We start from the raw sequence: 22159 nt of genomic DNA, 5'->3' as shown, positions 1-22159 counted from the left end.
TTTGAATGTGTTTGACTTTGATTTTATTTAAATAGCTTTTTTGAATGCATTTGACTTTCATTTGATTTAAAAAGCTTTGTTTGAATGTGTTTGACTGTCATTTGATTTAAAAACCTTTGTTTAATGTGTTTGACTTTCATTTGATTCAAATAGATTTATAGAATGCATTCGACTTTCATTCGATTCAAAAAGCTTTGTTAGAATGTGTTTGACTTGCACTTGATTCAAATAGCTTTGTTGAATGCATTTGAGCTTCATTTTATTCAAATAGCTTTGTTTGTATGTGTTTGACTTTCATTTGATTCAAATAGCTTTGTTGAATGCATTTGAATTTCATTTGATTCAAAAAGCTTTGTTTGAATGTGTTTGACTTTCATTAGATTCAAATAGCTTTGTTGAATGTATTTGACTTTCATTTGATTCAAAAAGCTTTGTTTAAATGTGTTTGACTTTCATTTGATTCAAATAGCTTTGTTGAACGCATTTGACTTTCATTTGATTCATAAAGCCTTGTTTGAATGTGATTGACTTTTATTTCATTCAAATAGCTTTGTGGAATGCATTGGACTTTCACTTGATTCTGAAATCTTTTTTTCTATGTGTTTGACTTTCAATTGATTCAAATAGCTTTGTTGAATGTATTTGGCTTTCATTTGATTCAAAAAGCTTTGTTTGAATGTGTTTTACTTTTATTTGATTCAAATAGCTTTGTTGAATGCATTTGACTTTCATTTGATTCAAATAGCTTTGTTTGAATGTGTTTGACTTTCATTTGATTCAAATACCTTTGTTGAATGCGTTTGACTTTCATTTGAGTTAGAAATATTTGTTTGAATGTGTTTGACATTTAATTTATTCAAATAGCTTTGTTGAATGCATTTGACTTTCATTTGATTCAAAAAGCTTTGTTTAAATGTGTTTGACTTTCAATTGATTCTAATAGCTTTGTTGAATGCATTTGACTTTCATTTGATTCGAAAAGCTTTGTTCGAATATGTTTGACTTTCATTTGATTCAAAATAGCTTTGTTGAATGCAATTGACTTTCATTTGATGCAAAAAGCTTTGTTTGTATGTGTTTGACTTTCATTTTATTTAAAAAGCTTTGTTTGTATGTGTTTGATTTTCATTTGATTCAAATACCTTTGTTGAATGCATTTGAATTTCATTTGATTCAGAAAGCTTTGTGTGAGTGTGTTTGACTTTCAATTGATTCAAATAGGTTTGTTGAATGCATTTGACTTTCATTTGCTTCAAAAAGCTTTATTTGATTGTGTTTGACTATGATTAGATTTAAATAGCTTTTTTGAATGCATTTGACTTTTATTTCTTTAAAAGGCTTTGTTTGAATGTGTTTGACTTTCATTTGATTTAAATAGCTTTGTTGAATGAATTTGACTTTCATTTGATTCAAAAAGCTTTGGTTATATGAGTTTGACTCTTATTTGATTCAAATAGCTTTGTTGAATGCATTTGACTTTCATTTGATTCAAAAAGCTTTGTTTGAATGTGTGTGATTTTAATTTGATACAAATAGCTTTATTGAATGCATATGACTTTTTTTTGCTTCAAAAAGCTTTGTTTGTATGTGTTTGACTTTCATATTATTCAAATAGCTTTATAGAATGCATTTGACTTTCTTTTGATTCAAAAAGCTTTGTTTGAATGTGTTTGACTTTCATTTTATTCAATTAGCTTTGTTGAACGCATTTGACTCTCCTTTTCTTCAAAAAGCTTTTTTTCAATGTGTTTGATTTTCATTTGATTCAAATAGCTTTGTTGAATGCATTTGACTTTCATTTGCTTCAAAAATCTTTGTTTGAATGTGTTTGACTTTCACTTGATTCAAATAACTTTGTTGAATGAATTTGACTTTCATTTGATTCAAAAAGCTTTGTTTGAATGTGTTTGACTTTCATTTGATTCAAATAGCTTTGTTGAATGCATTTGACTTCCATTCTATTCATAAAACTTTGTTTGAATGTGTTTGACTTTCGTTTGATTCAAATAGCTCTGTTGAATGCATTTGACTTTCATTTGCTTCAAAATGCTTTGTTTGAATGTGTTTGACTTTGATTTTATTTAAATAGCTTTTTTGAATGCATTTGACTTTCATTTGATTTAAAAAGCTTTGTTTGAATGTGTTTGACTGTCATTTGATTTAAAAACCTTTGTTTAATGTGTTTGACTTTCATTTGATTCAAATAGATTTATAGAATGCATTCGACTTTCATTCGATTCAAAAAGCTTTATTAGAATGTGTTTGACTTGCACTTGATTCAAATTGCTTTGTTGAATGCATTTGAGCTTTATTTTATTCAAATAGCTTTGTTTGTATGTGTTTGACTTTCATTTGATTCAAATAGCTTTGTTGAATGCATTTGAATTTCATTTGATTCAGAAAGCTTTGTTTGAATGTGTTTGACTTTCATTAGATTCAAATAGCTTTGTTGAATGTATTTGACTTTCATTTGATTCAAAAAGCTTTGTTTAAATGTGTTTGACTTTCATTTGATTCAAATAGCTTTGTTGAACGCATTTGACTTTCATTTGATTCATAAAGCCTTGTTTGAATGTGATTGACTTTTATTTCATTCAAATAGCTTTGTTGAATGTATTTGACTTTCATTTGATTCAAAAAGCTTTGTTTAAATGTGTTTGACTTACATTTGATTCAAATAGCTTTGTTGAATGCATTTGACTTTCATTTGATTCATAAAGCCTTGTTTGAATGTGATTGACTTTTATTTCATTCAAATAGCTTTAAGGAATGCATTTGACTTTCACTTGATTCTGAAATCTTTGTTTCTATGAGTTTGACTTTCAATTGATTCAAATAGCTTTGTTGAATGTATTTGGCTTTCATTTGATTTAAAAAGCTTTGTTTGATTGTGTTTTACTTTTATTTGATTCAAAAAGCTTTGTTTGAATGTGTTTGACTTTCACTTGATTCAAATAGCTTTGTTGAATGCATTTGACTTTCATTTGTCTTTCATTTTATTCAAATAGATTTGTTGAATGCATTTGACTTTTATTCGCTTAAAAAACATTTGTTTGATAATGTTTGACTTTCATTTGAGTCAAATAGCTTTGTTAAATGTGTTTGACTGTCATTTGATTCAGGAGCTTTGTTTAAATGTGTTTGACTATCATTTGATTTAAAAACCTTTGATTAATGTGTTTGACTTTCGTTTGATTCTAAAATCTTTGTTGATTGCATTTGACTTTCATTTGATTTAAAAAGCTTTGTTTGAATGTGTTTGACTTTCATTTGATTCAGAAAGCCTTGTTTAAATGTGTTTGATTTTCAATTGGTTCAAATAGCTTTGTTGAATGAATTCGACTTTCATTTGATTCAAAAAGCTTGGTTTGAATGTGTTTGACTTTCATTTGATTCAAATAGCTTTGTTGAATACATTTGACTTTCACCTGATTCAAAAAGCTTTGTTTGAATTTGTTTGACTTTCATTTTATTCAAATAGCTTTGTTGAATACATTTGACTTTTTATTTGATTTCAAAAGCTTTTTTCAATGTGTTTGATTCAAAAAGCTTTATTTGTATGTGTTTGACTTTCATTTAATTCATATAGCTTTGTTGATTGCATTTGACTTTCATTTAATTCAAAAAGCTTTGTTTGTATGTGTTTGACTTTCATTTGATTCAAATAGCTTTGTTGAATGCATTTGAATTTCAATTGATTCAGAAAGCTTTGTATGAATGTGTTTGACTTTTAATTGGTTCAAATAGCTTTGTTGAATACATTTGACTTTCATTTGGTTCGAAAAGCTTTGTTTGAATGTGTTTGACTTTCATTTAATTATACTAGCTTTGTTGAATGCATTTGACTTTTATTTGATTCAAAAAGCTTTGTTTGAATATGTGTGATTTCATTTGATACAAAAAGCTTTGTTGAATGCATATGACTTTTGTTTGCTTCAAAAAGCTTTGTTTGTATGTGTTTGACTGTCATTTGATTTAAAAACCTTTGTGTAATGTGTTTGACTTTCATATTATTCAAATAGCTTTACAGAATGCATTTGACTTTCATTTGATTCAAAAAGCTTTGTTTGAATGTGTTTGTCTTTCATTTTATTCATATAGATTTGTTGAATGCATTTGACTCTCCTTTGCTTCAAAAAGCTTTTTTTCAATGTGTTTGACTTTCATTTGATTCAAATAGCTTTGTTGAATGCATTTGACTTTCATTTGCTTCAAAAATCTTTGTTTGAATGTGTTTGACTTTCACTTGATTCAAATAGCTTTGTTGAATGCATTTGACTTTCATTTGAGTCAAAAAAGCTTTGTTTGAATGTGTTTGACTTTCATTTGATTCAAATAGCTTTGTTTAATGCGTTTGACTTTCATTTGATTTGAAAAGCTTTGTTTGAATGTGTTTGACTTTCATTTGATTCAAATAGCTTTGTTGAATGCATTTGACGTTCATTTGCTTCAAAAAACTTTGTTTGAATGTGTTTGACTTTCATTTATTTTAAATAGATTTATAGAATGCATTCGACTTTCATTTGATTCAAAAAGCTTTGTTTGAATGTGTTTGACTTTCACTTAATTCAAATAGTTTTGTTGAATGCATTTGACTTTCATTTGATTCTAAAGCTTTATTTGTATGTGTTTGACTTTCATTTGATTCAAATAGCTTTGTTGAATGCATTTGACTTTCTTTTAATTCAAAAAGCTTTGTTTGTATGTGTTTGACTTTCATTTGATTCAAATAGCTTTGTTGAATGCATTTGAATTTCATTTGATTTAGAAAGCTTTGTATGAATGTGTTTGACTTTTAATTGATTCAAATAGCTTTGTTGAATACATTTGACTTTCATTTGGTTTGAAAAGCTTTGTTTGAATGTGTTTGACTTTTATTTAATTATACTAGCTTTTTTGAATGCATTTGACTTTTATTTGATTCAAAAAGTTTTGTTTGAATGTGTGTGGTTTTCATTTGATACAAATAGCTTTGTTGAATGCATATGACTTTTGTTTGCTTCAAAAAGCTTTGTTTGTATGTGTTTGACTGTCATTTGATTTAAAAACCTTTGTCTAATGTGTTTGACTTTCATATTATTCAAATAGCTTTATAGAATGCATTTGACTTTCATTTGATTCAAAAAGCTTTGTTTGAATGTGTTTGACTTTCATTTTATTCAAATAGCTTTGTTGAACGCATTTGACTGTCCTTTGCTTCAAAAAGCTTTTTTTCAATGTGTTTGACTTTCATTTGATTCAAATAGCTTTGTTGAATGCATTTGACTTTCATTTGCTTCAAAAATCTTTGTTTGAATGTGTTTGACTTTCACTTGATTCAAATAGCTTTGTTGAATGCATTTGACATTCATTTGAGTCAAAAAAGCTTTGTTTGAATGTGTTTGACTTGCATTTGATTCAAATAGCTTTGTTTAATGCGTTTGACTTTCATTAGATTTGAAAAGCTTTGTTTGAATGAATTTGACTTTCATTTGATTCAAATAGCTTTATTTAATGCGTTTGACTTTCATTTGATTTGAAAAGCTTTGTTTGAATGTGTTTGACTTTCATTTGATTCAAATAGCTTTGTTGAATGCATTTGACGTTCATTTGCTTCAAAAACCTTTGTTTGAATTTGTTTGACTTTCATTTATTTTAAATAGATTTATAGAATGCATTCGACTTTCATTTGATTCAAAAAGCTTTGTTTGAATGTGTTTGACTTTCACATAATTTAAATAGTTTTGTTGAATGCATTTGACTTTCATTTGATTCAAAAAGCTTTTTTTGTATGTGTTTGACTTTCATTTGATTCAAATAGCTTTGTTGAATGCATTTGACTTTCATTTATTTCAAAAAGCTTTGTTTGTATGTGTTTGACTTTCATTTGATTCAAATAGCTTTGTTGAATGCATTTGAATTTCATTTGATTCAGCAAGCTTTGTATAATGTGTTTGACTTTTAATTGATTCAAATAGCTTTGTTGAATACATTTGACTTTCATTTGGCTCGAAAAGCTTTGTTTGAATGTGTTTGACTTTCATTTAATTATACTAGCTTTGTTGAATGCATTTGACTTTCATTTGATTCAAAAAGCTTTGTTTGAATGTGTGTGATTTTCATTTGATACAAATAGCTTTGTTGAATGCATATGACTTTTGTTTGCTTCAAAAAGCTTTGTTTGTATGTGTTTGACTGTCATTTGATTTAAAAACCTTTGTTTAATGTGTTGGACTTTCATATTATTCAAATAGCTTTATAGAATGCATTTGACTTTCATTTGAGTCAAAAAGCTTTGTTGAATGCATTTGACGTTCATTTGCTTCAAAAACCTTTGTTTGAATGTGTTTGACTTTGATTTGACTTAAATAGCTTTGTTGAGTGCATCTGACTTTCGTTTGCTTCAAAAAGCTTAGTTTGAATATGTTTGAATGTCATTTGATTTAAAAACCTTTGTTTAATGTGTTTGACTTTCATATTATTCAAATAGCTTTATAGAATGCATTTGACTTTCATTTGATTCAAAAAGCTTTGTTTGAATGTGTTTGACTTTCATTTTATTCGAATAGCTTTGTTGAATGCATTTGACTCTCCTTTGCTTCAAAAAGCTTTTTTTTGATGTGTTTGACTTTCATTTGATTCAAATAGATTTGTTGAATGCATTTGACTTTCATTTGATTCAGAAAGCTTTGTTTGAATGTGTTTCACTTTCAATTGATTCAAAGAGCTTTGTGGAATGCATTTGACTATCGTTTGATTCGAAAAGCTTTGTTTGAATGTGTTTGACTTTCATTTGATTCAAATAGCTTTGTTGAATGCATTTGACTTTCATTTGCTTCAAAAAGCTTTGTTTGAATGTGTTTAACTTTGACTTGATTTAAATAGCTTCTTTAAATGCACTTGACTTTCATTTGATTTAAAAAGCTTTGTTTGAATGTGTTTGACTGTCATTTGATTTAAAAACCTTTGTTTAATGTGTTTGACTTTCATTTGATTCAAATAGATTTGTTGAATGCATTTGACTTTCATTTGATTCAGAAAGCTTGGTTTGAATGTGTTTCACTTTCAATTGATTCAAATAGCTTTGTTGAATGCATTTGACTATCATTTGATTTGAAAAGCTTTGTGTGAATGTGTTTGACTTTCATTTGATTCAAATAGCTTTGTTGAATGCATTTGACTTTCATTTGCTTCAAAAAGCTTTGTTTGAATGTGTTTGACTTTGATTTGATTTAAATAGCTTCTTTAAATGCATTTGACTTTCATTTGATTTAAAAAGCTTTGTTTAAATGTGTTTGACTGTCATTTGATTTAAAAACCTTTGTTTAATGTGTTTGACTTTCATTTGATTCAAATAGCTTTTTGAATGCATTTGACTTTCATTTGATTCAGAAAGCTTTGTTTGAATGTTTTTGACTTTCATTTGATTCAAATAGCTTTGTTGAATGCATTTGACTTTCATTTGATTCAAATAGCTTTGTTGAATGCATTTGATTTTCATTTGATTCAAAAAGCTTTGTTTGAATGTGTTTGACTTTAATTTGATTCAAATAGCTTTGTTTATATGTGTTTTACTCTCATTTGATTCAAATAGCGTTGTTGAATACATTTTACCTGCATTTGATTCAAAAAGATTTGTTTGAATGTGTTTGATTTTCATTTGATACAAATAGCTTTGTTGAATGCATTTGACTTTTATTTGAATCAAAAAAGCTTTTTAGAACGTGTTTGACTTTCCTTTGATTTAAATAGCTTTGTTGAATGCATTTGACTTTCAATTGATTCTAAAAGCTTTGTTTGAATGTGTTTGACTTTAATTTGATTCAAATAGCTTTGTTGAATGCATTTGACTTTCATTTGCTTCAAAAAGCTTTATTTGAATGTGTTTGACTATGATTAGATTTAAATAGCTTTTTTGAATGCATTTGACTTTCATTTGTTGTAAAAAGCTTTGGTTGAATGTGTTTGACTTTCATTTGATTCAAATAGCTTTGTTGAATGTATTTGACTTTCATTTGATTCAAAAAGCTTTGGTTAAATGTGTTTGAATTTCATTTGATTCAAATAGCTTTGTTGAATGCATTTGACTCTCATTTGATTCATAAAGCCGTGTTTGAATGTGTTTTGTTTGGGGTATTTTTACCCTTGACAAGTGGACCAATGAGGAGGTGCCACGTGTCAGGGGCTGGCAGGTCATCCTTGACCAATCTCCAGCTGACACGTGGCCTCTCCAGATACTCTCTTAGAATTGCGGCCTTCAAGGGCCCAATTCCCCAAAAATCCGCTATTTGGCGGCGCAGCCCATCAGTCTTAGGTCAGAATGACCTAGGGAGGGGCACTTTTCCCAATGACCCTATAAATAGGGAGATATTCCCCCAAATTGGGGGACACACATTTACATTCAGAAATTTACTATCATTTATTACATCCTACTTTCTCTCTCATCAGAGAACACCTGAGCTTGGAATCCAAGCAGATCCCCACCTAAATTTCCGCACTTTTTATTCTCCTTCAAGTTACTAACTTGAGCGTTGGAGGCGGAGCACCACCCAACCGGTGTCTCCGTTGTTTTTGCAGGTACAGAGTCAGCAGGACCAGTCTTCGAGTTGTAACTCTCCCAAGGGACAAAAACACCCAAAACATTTGGCGCCGTCTGTGGGGAGAGTACCTCAAGATGGTTCAAAATTCTGTACCAATTCTCAATTCTACCTCTCTACGTCCGGTTACTCAGACGGGTAACCAAGAGGACTTGCAACTGGTTATTTAACCGGAAGGGTTTGAAATCCCTCAGCCTCCGCCTCAGCCTCAGCCAGAGGTATTCACTGAGGAGGAGGAAGAAGAAGAAGACAATGATGTGGAGACCTACATAACGAAGTATGGCTCCCTCATCTCTTAGTCCATTCGCTCCAGAGAACAACTGGAGCGAAATATAGACCAGGCGGGTCCAAGCAGCCGGCCCACTAGGAGGTCAGACGGGGCAACCCGGAAGACCAGAGGAGAAGCTCCAGTCACCCGGAATGAACTCATGAAATTCATGAACTCCTTCAAGGGTGAAATCAAGGAGATGATCAACAAGGCAGGCTCTACCAAGAGTCCGCCGGCTAAAAAGACTCCCAATGATGGGAAGAAGAAGAAGCCGGTCAAGGACAGGCAGCCAACTCCTCATCCAAAAAAGAAGGCAGCCGCAAAACTTGACTGGTCCAAGATTCTGATGCCCCGGCGACCCCAGCCGGAGGCCAAAAAGACGTCTACCTTCGATGCTAGAGAAGTCATCAATCGAAGGAGGCAGCAACAGTCTGAGTCAGCTTCTACCTCAAGCTTTCCAGACAGCTTCAAGCAAGCTTCTGCAAGGAATTCTATGTCCTTGCATGAGAGTCGGACAGGCGGTAAATTCGTCAACACCGAACCTCAGCTGATGATAGGGTCTATGCCATACGCACCCTAGGCGTAGTATGGGCAATATGACTTGCAGTTTATGCAGCCACCCCCATTCGAAGGTCAGGCGACATATACCAATGTCCAGCCACTGGACTGGTAGCTCCGGCTGATGAGGCTAGGCGAACAGCCGTTTGCCTTTGCAGCCAATATAACCGAGGCGGCTCAACCGGCCAAGGTTAAGAACATTTTGGTTGGTGCTTATGATGGCACCACCAACCCAGAAGACCACCTGATGGCGTATACCAACCTAATGTGTTTACAAGGTTGGGACGATGCCACCTGGTGCCGCTACTTTCCGGCTACATTGAAGGGCATTGCCCAGCAATGGTTTGGCAACTTGCCAGCCGGATCTATTGACTGCTTCAAGAAGTTAGCCTTCTTGTTTGCCACCAACTTCTCAATGAACATCCCTGCTAAGAAAACAAGTTTAGACTTGAGCACCATTAAGCAGGGAGAGAAAGAAGGGCTACGCTCATATGTCAGACGGTTCAACCTGGTCAGAATTCAAATCCAGGGGCTGTCCGACGAGGTAGCATTTACAGACTTCTTCAAGGGTCTGAGAGACGAGTCGACTTTTAAGTTCGACCTTGTCAGAAAAGGGGCATTTACGCTACAGACGGCCCCGAGGGAGGCGGAAAGCTATATACAAGCAACCGACCTCTGCACGCCTGGTAGCCAGTCGGACTCCAAGAAGTCTGACAAGCAAAAAGAGAGCCGGTCTGCTCAGCCGGCAAAGAAAAAAGAAGAGAGTAAGAAAAGAAAGGAAGTCTGGGCGGTCAGTGATTCTGAGCAGCCGTCCTAGAAGAAGAAAAAAGAGTTTAAACCATACGTTCCCCGGTATGAGTTTAACAAAGACTGCAACTCCATCCTCATGTCAGTGAAGGACCGGCTGTCCATTGAGAAGCCAAATCCACTGAAGAGTTCCGTCCAGTCACGGAACAAAAATAAATATTGCCAGTTCCATGAGGAGGTTGGCCATGACACCAACGACTGCTTCAGTTTACAGCGGACGTTGGACCGTCTGGCTGACAAAGGGCTTCTGAAGTCCTATATTTCTAAGTCCCCAGCCGGGGCAAAGAAGAAGAACAAGGGTCAGTCCTCTAAGGCTACCCCCAGCCTACTTGTAGTTCGGAAACCGACAGGGATCCGCTCTACACCATAGCAGGCGGTTTCTCTTGTGGTGGCCCTACCATCCGGGGCACCAAAAGCCATCTTCGAAAGATGGATACGGATGATGAGGAGCAGGCGTCTGCCAGCTCCACTTTTCCGGATGTCCTCATTACTGAGAAGGACAGGGGCAGCGTCCGCCGCCCGCATGACGACCCGGTTGTTATTGAATGCCGTTCTCCTTGCTGAACGAGACGGTACTCAGCTCCCGGTATACTTCATTAGCCATGTGTTAAAGAATGCTGAACTCCGGTACCCCATGGTGGAAAAATTTGGTCTTGCTCTATATATGGCCTTCAAAAAGTTGAAGCCATACTTTCTGGCACATCCGGTTGTAATCTACACCGATCAGCCCCTCAAGCGGCCAATGTCTACTCTGGAGTCATCCGGCAGAATGTTGAAATGGGCTATTGAAATGCAAAGTCTTGAAATCTCCTACGAACCAAGGAAAGCAGTGAAAGGTTAGGCGTTTGCCGACTTCATTGTTGAAATGACTCGTCCGGTTCTTCCGGATAATGTTGATCAGGTTTGGAGGGTGTATGTAGATGGGAGCTCTACAAAAAACGGCTGTGGTGCAGGCATTGTTTGTGAATCTCCAGAAGGAGATAGATATGAGTATGCACTACGGTTCAAGTTTCAGGCCTCAAATAACGAGGCGGAGTATGAAGCCCTGCTAGCCGGAATTCGCATGTGTAAGGCAGCAGGGGCAACAAAGATTGACGGCATTTTGATTCTCAGTTGGTTGTTAGCCAGTATGAGGGCACTTATGAAGCGACCCATCCGGCTATGATCAAATATCTTCAGGCTGTCAAAGATGAGGCTGGGACCCTTGAGGAATTCAGATTGAATCAAGTGCCCCGGTCAGATAACCACCCGGCGGATGCACTCTCAAAATTGGCATCATCCGCCTGCCATGATACGCCTCGGTCAGTCTTTTGGGAAGTTCTTGAAAAAAGAAGTATTTATGAAGAGCCCATTGGAATTCTGGATCGAAGTTCTACTTGGATGGATGGCATCCGGGCGTATCTCGCAGACGGCACGCTCCCTGATTCACCTCAGGAGGCAGCCGTCATGAAAAAGAGAGCAGCAAACTTCGAGTTGAGAAACGGAGAACTCTTCAAGGCTGGTTTCCTCAAGCCCTTGTTGAAATGTGTTACCCCAGAAAAGGGGAAGGAGGTACTCGAAGAGCTGCATGCGGGATTTTGCGCCTCCCATATAGGCGGCAAGTCCCTAGCCGTCAGAGCCAGGCGGCATTACTTTTGGCCTACCCTTGAGGCAGACGCCAAAGAATTTGTGAAGAAATGTGATAAATGCCAGAGGTTTGGCAAGCTAATACATCGCCCGGCAACTGATCTGACGGCAATCCACAGCCCAGTCCCGTTTGCTAAGTGGGGCATGGACATTTTAGGTCCTTATACGCCTGCTCCAGGCGGAAAGCGCTATATCTTGGTGGCTGTGGACTACTTCACCAAGTGGGTGGAGGCGGAGGCAGTTAAGAATATCAAGACAAAGGATGTCATCTCTTTCATCTGGAAAAATATTATCACCCGGTTTGGGGTACCTATGTCTATGGTATTTGACAACGGCCCTCAGTTTGAGACGCCTCAGCTCAAGACTTGGTTAGGAGATCAGGGTATCTCAAGTTACTTTGCCTCAGTCGGCCGTCCTCAAGCAAATGGTCAGGTTGAGGCATTCAACAAACTCATCTCAGATGGCATTAAAAAGAAAATTGAAAGAGCCGGTGGCCTATGGGCTGAAGAGTTAATTCATGTCCTTTGGGCCATCCGGACAACTGCCAAGGGGTCAACCGGAGAAACCCCATTTCTCATGGTATACGGGGCTGAAGCCGTTTTACCCATTGAACACTATGAGCCTACGCTCAGAGTGATGCTCTATGATGAAGAGGCAAATTGGGAGGCCATGCGGCTGACATTGGACTCCCTCCCGAAACGCAGGGGCAATGCTGCCCTGCGACATGAGATATACCGTCTGAGAATAACGAGAGCCTACAACAAAAGAGTGCACAAACGTCCCTTGAAAGTGGACGATTTTGTGTTACGAAAAATGGAGGCAACTGATAGGGCCAATGAGCTTGGAAAGCTAACTCCTAATTGGGAAGGCCCCTACCGGATCTATGAAGAAGTTAGGGATGGCACATACCGCCTGGAAACCCCAGACGGTAGACGCCTGCCTAGAACTTGGAATGTAGATAACTTAAAAAAGTACTACTTCTGAGTATTGTAAAGTTTTTTGTAACAAGAAGTATTAATCAGAAATGCTTTTGTTTCATTTATTGTCTTTTTATTTCCGTCAGGGTTTACCCATACAGATGTTGAAAAGTTTAGTAGCAAATTTAATATGTGAATAACTTGAGGCCAATGGCCAGATAAAAAACTAAGTTTGACACTTAGTATATAAAATCAAAAGTCCATAGTGACAAGAGGCCAATGGCCGGATCCTTAAGCTAAGCACAAAACCGTTTAGTGGCTATGCAACCAGTCTCCAACTAGACCAGAAGCCAAAGGCTAGATGGTTGTCTTTTTTACAAATTCGTCTATCCTGTTATGGATATAGGCGTCCGGCGACACCCCTCCAGGTGCAATCGTCGCAGAGAACAGCCACCTTGCTCGTTCTATATACCCGTGCAGGCGGCAAAGATTGAGTGGCTAGACCAGCCAACTCATAGCTGTCTGACCATGTTATTTCTCCTAAGTAATTTTTGGTTGTGAAAGCTCCGGCTGCCTGCAAGAATCAGCCGGAGTACCATCATAAGTTTTTACTTATTAAAATTTTCTTCAAGTTGCGCACTTATAGGGCAAACCCTTTTTGCGTAATGGCTATAAAGAATACCTAGGCGGTTTGTTACCGACTGGGTCAGAGGTTGTATGCCTGTCATTTGACCGGTTGTGTACTTGGTTTGGGGCAATCACTATTGTGATTGATTGTCTTACAAACATCCCATACGCTTTAAAGTATGAAAGTTTCCAAGACAATCAATCCTTTTTCAGATTAAACCAACCACACAGCCGTCAGGGGCAAGGACAGCCGGAATTGTACCTGCCGCATGCTTTTCATAAGACAGGCAAAATCACAAGTATATATATTGAGTATATATGCAAAAATGAAAAAAAAACTGAAAAAATTGAAAAATTGTGCAAGTATAAGAAAAACCGACTGAGTCGGTATACTTCATCAAATAAATTGGCCTAAGGCCAGGAATCATTGTTAGCCGGATCAACATCCGGTGTACAGAGAATATAGAGAAAGGCTACATAATTACTCGGCACGCAGGCCGGAAAAGCAAATGAATGGCATACAGCCGCTGAAAAACAAAAAAAATGATTGGCATACTGCCGCAGAAAAGGAGGAGAGCTACGCTTGGGGCTGTTTCTGTTGGGCTGGAGTTGTAGAAGGAACATCATCCGGAACCACAGCCTCTTCAGGCTGGCTGTCCTTGGTGCCCAGTTCCTTCATTATCTCATCTAAGTCCGGCTCCTCTGTGTCCGAAACCTCAGCACCATTTTCCAAGGCCCAGTCCTTGAAGCGAGGCGGAGCAGGATCCCCAAGAACCTTGGCATCATATGCCTCAGTGGCGTAGTTGTACCTCAGTTTGTAGACTTCAAAGTCTACCTTAGGGTAGAGAAGCCCCCAAGCCATCCGGAGGCGGATCTCATTATCCCGCTCATTCTCTTTGATGAGCCGCTCCTGCTCAGCCTTGAGCTCCTCAGCATGCTGACTTTTCAGAGTGGCAAGCTCAGTAGTCAGCCGGGACTTGTCCTTCCTTAGATCAGCATTTTCTTGGTCAGCCCCTTCCAAGGCTTTGAGGTTTGAGCCGGCAGTTTTCAGCTGGAGCTCCAGGTCGCTGATCCGGCTTTTAGCCTCATCGTTAGCAGTTGTCAAGGTCTTGACCAGCTCCTCCTGTTTCAACTCGAGGGCTTTAATCGCAACATCAAAGTTAATATAGGCATATTCAGCAGAGTTGAGATTGGCTTGAGCCCTTCTCTTGGCATCAGTTACCTCTTCCTGCTTCTTCCGGAATGGCACCCGGAGCCCATCCACCCGGACCATAACCTGAGCAAGGTCATCCGGGAAATTACATAGTAAAAATGAAGAAAAATGAAATGAATTGAAATGAAAAAGATAAGGGGCAAGTTTCACTTACCTCCGCCAGCTGCCCGAGAATCTGGTCGAAGTCGACCTCATGGCGGTTGGGTATGGAGTTCTTCTCCGTTTGGGTGAGAGTCCTCACCATCCGTTTGCCAAACCCCGCCAGGTCCGGGGGCCCAGAAGTAGCATCTGTAGCATAAGAAGGACTTGGTGAGGGACTAGCAGCGTATTTGGCATTCATTCTTTGCCGGCTACTCACGGAACCCCCGGAAGGGTCAGTCATAGTCTTGACGCGCATAAAATCAAGCGGCCAAGGAATCTCTATCTTACCTTTGGAGTCGACCCTCGCCAGCTCCTCCCCTGCGGCTGCAGCACCACCTGCAGCCCTGGATGGCTCGCCATCCTTCGATGCTTCAATAGCATCCGGCTTTCTCTTTGACTTCTCTGAGTTTTCACTCAAAGTTGCCATGGCTTCGGGACCTTTTCCCCTGGTTGTTGGGTGACCTTTGGCGTTAGTGCCAGAGGCCGTTGAGGTAGCCTTCTTCCCGGCTTTGGCAGCCGGCTTTTGAAGGTTCTCATCCCCAGGTCTCTTTAATACCTTTGTCATTGAGCGGGGGAGGATGCCAGTTGAAGCCTGCAAAAACGCAAGAAAACCGTAAGTCATCCGGAATCAAAAAGACTTGAAAAAATTCAAGAGAAGTTTGGAGATTATCTTACCCCTCCTTTTTTGGTCTCTTTGGCCTCAATGGTGGCCTTCTTGGCCAAGACATTTTCCTTGCGGAGCTGAGCCGCAGACTTGGCCGGAGTCTTAGCCGGGTCAACCATTCTCTTTGCTTCCTCTGCAGAAAAACATGAAAGTGTTAGAACAAGAATAAGTTCAAAGCAATGAAATTTAAATTGCAGGCGGAAGACTGCCGGGTGGGTGAGTGTATCTACCCTTTGGAAACATAGGGCTCAACCCGCAGGCGGACAAGAATCTCTCATCCGCAAAGAAATCCGGGTGGGGGATCCAGTTCCTTGGAACGACTATGTGAGTCCCATCCCCCAAGGGCTCAGTTGTTGTCTTGAAGAACTCCGGCTCTATTATTTGCTCCCGGGCTTTGGCAGTGAGAGCTGGGCGTATACACTTTTGGCCCACCAAAGCCGGCTCTTTGTTGTAGCGCCGGAGGATCTTGTTTATTCTTATTTGAGGGGAGGAGACCAAGTACCACTTGTCTTTCCAGCCTCCCCACTTGGACACCTTGTCCAAAGTCATCAGATATTTCGGGAGCGTGGAGATAGTGTACCACGCTCCATATCCGCCTGGGGCACTTTTGAGGTAGTGCATGTGGGCGAAGGCGGTGAAGCTAGGCTCAATGTCCTGGAGCTCGCAGGCGGCGATGTAGCTCAAGATATTGACCCAAGAGTTAGGCGTTAATTGCCACACTCCCAGGTCATACCCCTTCAGGATCTTCCGGATGCCTCTGTGAAGGGGAAAGCGGAGGCCGGCTTCTATCACCGCCTCATAGCAGACAAAGTAGTTGTCTGCATTCTCAATGTCATCCCCCCAGGCTAGAACAACATCAGCCGGAGGGACGATAATGTCCCAGTCATCCCCAAAGGGATGTTGTTGTTTGAAAGCCTCAAAGCCGCTTTCAAGAAGAGCTCTGTCTCCAGGCTTCATCTGGGTCTTGGTGGGATCCGGGTTTATTTCTTTCTTTGCTGTTTGGCGATAAGCCTCAGCAAAGTCCTCTCCATCAGAGCCGGATCCCTCTTGCTCTTCAGCAGCCTTCTCGACTGAGTTATTTGGTTGGTCTGGAGAGGAGGCGGTCTCCTCACCGTCTCCCCTCGAGTCGCTGTTGCTGGAGGTAGACGGGGTGTCCTCAGCTATTTACTTTGCTCAGCCGCCTCATAGTCCTCCTCCCTCACTACTTCACTTGCGGGCACTTCCCTAGTGCGCCGCCTGCTGGGCTTTGTAGTCGTTTGCTTAGTTCTAGCCATTGTGTCCTGCATAGACACAGAGAGGGAAGAAGCCGGAGATGAGCAAAGCACTCCAGAAACTCCAGACAAGGCACCCCCGGTTCTAGACTCAGCCGTCCCTGGTGACCGGCTGAGCGTCCTAGGCAGTGCCGTGTGTGCAAATGGAGAGCTCATTTTATTTTTTGAAAAGTTAATGTATACAGCCGGAAATGAGTGTATACAGGCTAAAGAAAAAGGAAAAAGAAGAAAACTTAAAGAAGGAAACGGATGGTTACCTTACTTTGAGTTCTGAAAAAATCTGAAAACAGCAAAGCAACCGGTGACCGGGTGACTTCGAAAGAGCACACGGAAATCTTGAACTTGCTTAAACGCAACCGGAATCAGAGCACCTCTCTCTAGAAAACTCTCTTTCTCTCTCTAGAAAGTCAAGATTGTGAAAAGTGAAGAGGAGAGAGGGGGGGGGGGGTAAATCCCTATTTATAGGGGGTGAAACGGCACGAATCCCCGTCACCAATGCTAAAAAATAGCCGTTTTCACTGTTCACCCTTCATGGGCTGACACGTGTCACAGGCGCCACGTGGCCTGCCACGTGCCACCTGTGAGGGGCAAATGTTTGGGGTAGTTTTACCCTTGACAAGTGGACCAATGAGGAGGTGCCACGTGTCAAGGGCTGGCAGGTCATCCTTGACCAATCTCCAGCTGACACGTGGCCTCTCTAGATACTCTCTTAGAATTGCGGCCTTCAAGGCCCCAATTCCCCAAAAATCCGCTATTTGGCGGCGCAGCCCATCAGTCCTAGGTCAGAATAACCTAGGGAGGGGCACTTTTCCCAATGACCCTATAAATAGGGAGATATTCCCCCAAATTGGGGGACACACATTTACATTTAGAAATTTACTATCATTTATTACATCCTACTTTCTCTCTCATCAGAGAACACCTGAGCTTGGAATCCAAGCAGATCCCCACCTAATTTTCGCACTTTTTATTCTCCTTCAAGTTACTAACTTGAGCGTTGGAGGCGGAGCACCACCCAACCGGTGTCTCCGTTGTTTTTGCAGGTACAAAGTTAGCAGGACCAGTCTTCAAGTTGTAACTCTCCCAAGGGACAAAAACACCCAAAACATGTTTGACTTTCATTTCATTTAAATAGCTTTGTTGAATGCATTTGACTTTCATTTGATTCAGAAATCTTTGTTTGAATGTGTTTGACTTTCAATTATTCAAATAGCTTTGTTAAATGCATTTGACTTTCATTTGATTCAAAAAGCTTTGTTTAAATGTGTTTGACTTTCATTTGATTCAAATAGCTTTGTTGAATGCATTTGACTTTCATTTGTTTCAAAAAGGTTTGTTTGAATGTGTTTGACTTTCATTTGATTCAAATAGATTTGTTGAATGCATTTGACTTTCATTTGATTCAAAAAGCTTTGTTTGAATGTGTTTGACTATCATTTTATTTAAAAACCTTTGTTTAATGTGTTTGAATTTCATTTGATTCAAATAGATTTATAGAAGTCATTCGACTTTCATTTGATTCAAAAAGCTTTGTTGAATGTATATGACTTTCATTTGATTTATAAAGCTTTGTGTGAATGGGTTTGACTTTCATTTGATTCAAATAGCTTTGTTGAATGTATTTGACTCTCATTTGATTTAAAAAGCTTTGTTTGAATGTGTTAGACTATCATTTGATTCAAATAGCTTTGTTTAATATATTTGACTTTCATTTGATTCAAAAAGCTTTGTTTGAATGTATTTGACTTTCATTTGATTCAAATAGCTTTTTTGAATGCATTTGACTTTCGTTTGCTTCAAAAAGCTTTGTTTGAATGTGTTTGACTGTCATTTGATTCAAATAGCTTTGTTGAATGCATTTGACTTTCATTTGTTTCAAAAGTTTTGTTTGAATGTGTTTGACTTTCATTTGATTCAAATAGATTTGTTGAATGCATTTGACTTTCATTTGATTCAGAAAGCTTTGTTTGAATGTGTTTGACTATCATTTTATTTAAAAACCTTTGTTTAATGTGTTTGAATTTCATTTGATTCAAATGGATTTATAGAAGTCATTCGACTTTCATTATATTCAAAAAGCTTTGTTGAATGTATTTGACTTTCATTTTATTTATAAAGCTTTGTGTTAATGGGTTTGACTTTTATTTGATTCAAATAGCTTTGTTGAATGTATTTGACTTTCATTTGATTTAAAAAGCTTTGTTTGAATGTGTTAGACTATCATTTGATTCAAATAGCTTTGTTTAATATATTTGACTTTCATTTGATTCAAAAAGCTTTGTTTGAATGTATTTGACTTTCATTTGATTCAAATAGCTTTTTTGAATGCATTTGACTTTCGTTTACTTCAAAAAGCTTTGTTTGAATGTGTTTGACTGTCATTTGATTTAAAAACATTTGTTTAACGTGTTTGACTTTCATTTGATTCAAATGGAATAATAGAATGCATTCGACTTTCATTTGATTAAAAAAGCTTTGTTTGAATGTGTTTGACTTTGATTTGATTTAAATAGCTTTTTTGAATGCATTTGACTTTTATTTGATTTAAAAAGCTTTGTTTGAATGTGTTTGACTGTCATTTGATTTAAAAACCTTTGTTTAATATGTTTGACTTTCATTTGATTCAAATAGATTTATAGAATGCATTCGACTTTCATTCGATTCAAAAAGCTTTGTTTGAATGTGTTTGACATGCACTTGATTCAAACAGCTTTGTTGAATGCATTTGACTTTCATTTTATTCTAATAGCTTTGTTTGTATGTGTTTGACTTTCTTTGATTCCAATAGCTTTGTTGAATGTATTTGAATTTCATTTGATTCAGAAAGCTTTGTTTGAATGTGTTTTACTTTCATTTGATTCAAATAGCTTTGTTGAATGTATTTGACTTTCATTTGATTCAAAAAGCTTTGTTTAAATGTCTTTGACTTTCATTTCATTCAAATAGCTTTGTTGAATGCATTTGACTTTCATTTGATTCATAAAACATTGTTTGAATGTGTTTGACTTTCATTTTATTCAAATAGCTTTGTTGAATGCATTTGACTTTCATTTGATTCAGAAATCTTTGTATGAATGTATTTGACTTTCATTTGCTTCAAAAAGCTTTGTTGAATGTATTTGACTTTCATTTGATTAATAAAGCTTTGTGTGAATGTGTTTGACTTTCATTTGATTCAAATAGCTTTGTTCAATACATTTGAATTTCATTTGATTCAAAAAGCTTTATATGAATGTGTTTGACTTTCAATTGATTCAAATAGCTTTGTTGAATGCATTTGACTTTCATTTGCTTCAAAAAGCTTTGTTTGAATGTGTTTGACTTTGATTTGACTTAAATAGCTTTTTTGAATGCATTTGACTTTCATTTGATTTAAAAAGCTTTGTTTGAATGTGTTTGACTGTCATTTGATTTAAAAACCTTTGTTTAATGTGTTTGACTTTCATTTGATTCAAATGGATTTATAGAATGCATTCGACTTTCATTTGATTCAAAAAGCTTTGTTTGAATGTGTTTGACTTTTACTTGATTCAAATAGCTTTGTTGAATGCATTTTACTTTCATTTAATTCAGAAATCTTTGTTTGAATGTGTTTGACTTTCATTTGATTCAAATAGCTTTGTTGAATGCATTTGACTTTCATTTGATTCAAAAAGCTTTGTTTGAATGTGTTTGATTTTCATTTGATACAAATAGCTTTGTTGAATGCATATGACTTTTGTTTGCTTCAAAAAGCTTTAATTGTATGTGTTTGACTGTCATTCAATTTAAAAACCTTTGTTTAATGTGTTTGACTTTCATTTAATTCAAATAGCTTTGTTGAATGCATTTGACTTTCATTTGAGTCAAAAAAGCTTTGTTTGAACGTGTTTGACTTTCCTTTGACTTAAATAGCTTTGTTGAATGCATTTGACTTTAAATTGATTCTAAAAGTTTTGTTTGAATGTGTTTGACTTTAATTTGATTCAAATAGCTTTGTTGAATGCATTTGACTTTCATTTCCTTCAAAAAGCTTTGTTTGAATGTGTTTGACTATGATTAGATTTAAATAGCTTTTTTGAATGCATTTGACTTTCATTTGTTTCAAAAAGCTTTGTTTGAATGTGTTTGACTTTCATTTGATTCAAAAAGCTTTGTTTATATGTGTTTGACTCTCATTTGATTCAAATAGCTTTGTTGAATGCATATGATATTTGTTTGCTTTAAAAAGCTTTGTTTTTATCTGTTTGACTGTCATTTGATTTAAAAACCTTTGTTTAATGTGTTTGACTTTCATATTATTCAAATAGCTTTATAGAATGCATTTGACTTTCATTTGATTCAAAAATCTTTGTTTGAATGTGTTTAACTTTCATTTTATTCAAATAGCTTTGTTGAACACATTTGACTCTCCTTTGCTTCAAAAAGCTTTTTTTCAATGTGTTTGACTTTCACTTCAATCAAATAACTTTGTTGAATGCATTTAACTTTAATTCGATTCAAAAAGCTTTATTTGAATGTGTTTGACTTTTATTTGATTCAAATAGCTTTGTTGAATGCATTTCACTTCCATTCTATTCATAAAGCTTTGTTTGAATTTACTTGACTTTCGTTTGATTCAAATAGCTTTGTTGAATGCATTTGACTTTCATTTGCTTCAAAATGCTTTGTTTGAATGTGTTTGACTTTGATTAGATTTAAATAGGTTTTTTGAATGTATTCGACTTTGATTTGATTTAAAAAGCTTTGTTTTAATGTGTTTGACTTTGATTTGATTCAAATAGCTTTGTTGAATGCATTTGACTTTCATTTGCTTCAAAATGCTTTGTTTGAATGTGTTTGACTTTCACTTGATTCAAATAGCTTTGTTGAATGCATTTGACTTTCATTTGTTTCAGAAAGCTTTGTTTGAATGTGTTTAACTTTCATTTGATTCAAATAGCTTTGTGGAATGTAATTGACTTTCATTTGATTCAAAAAGCTTTGTTTATATGTGTTTGACTCTCATTTGATACAAATAGCTTTGTTGAATGCATTTGACTTTCATTTGATTCAAAAAGCTTTGTTTGAATGTGTTTGATTTTCATTTGATACAAATAGCTTTGTTGAATGCATATGACTTTTGTTTGCTTCAAAAAGCTTTGTTTGTATGTGTTTGACTTTCAATTGATTCAAATAGCTTTGTTGAATGCATTTGACTTTCATTTGATTCGAAAAGTTTTGTTTGAATGTGTTTGACTTTCATTTGATTCAAATAGCTTTGTTGAATGCATTTGACTTTCATTTGCTTCAAAAAGCTTTGTTTGAATGTGTTTGACTTTCATTTGATTCAAATAGCTTTGTTGAATGCATTTGAATTTCATTTGATTCAGAAAGCTTTTTTAGAATGTGTTTGACTTTGGTTTAATTTAAATAGCTTTGTTGAATGCATTTGACTTTCATTTGCTTCAAAATGCTTTGTTTGAATGTGTTTGACTATAATTAGATTTAAATAGCTTTTTTGAATGCATTT

This window comes from Chenopodium album, chromosome 13 (genome assembly GCF_948465745.1).
Source record: "Chenopodium album chromosome 13, dcCheAlbu1.1, whole genome shotgun sequence".
Lineage (NCBI taxonomy): Eukaryota > Viridiplantae > Streptophyta > Magnoliopsida > Caryophyllales > Amaranthaceae > Chenopodium > Chenopodium album.
The sequence above is the reverse complement of the archived record's forward strand: the minus strand, read 5'-3'. Positions refer to the sequence as shown.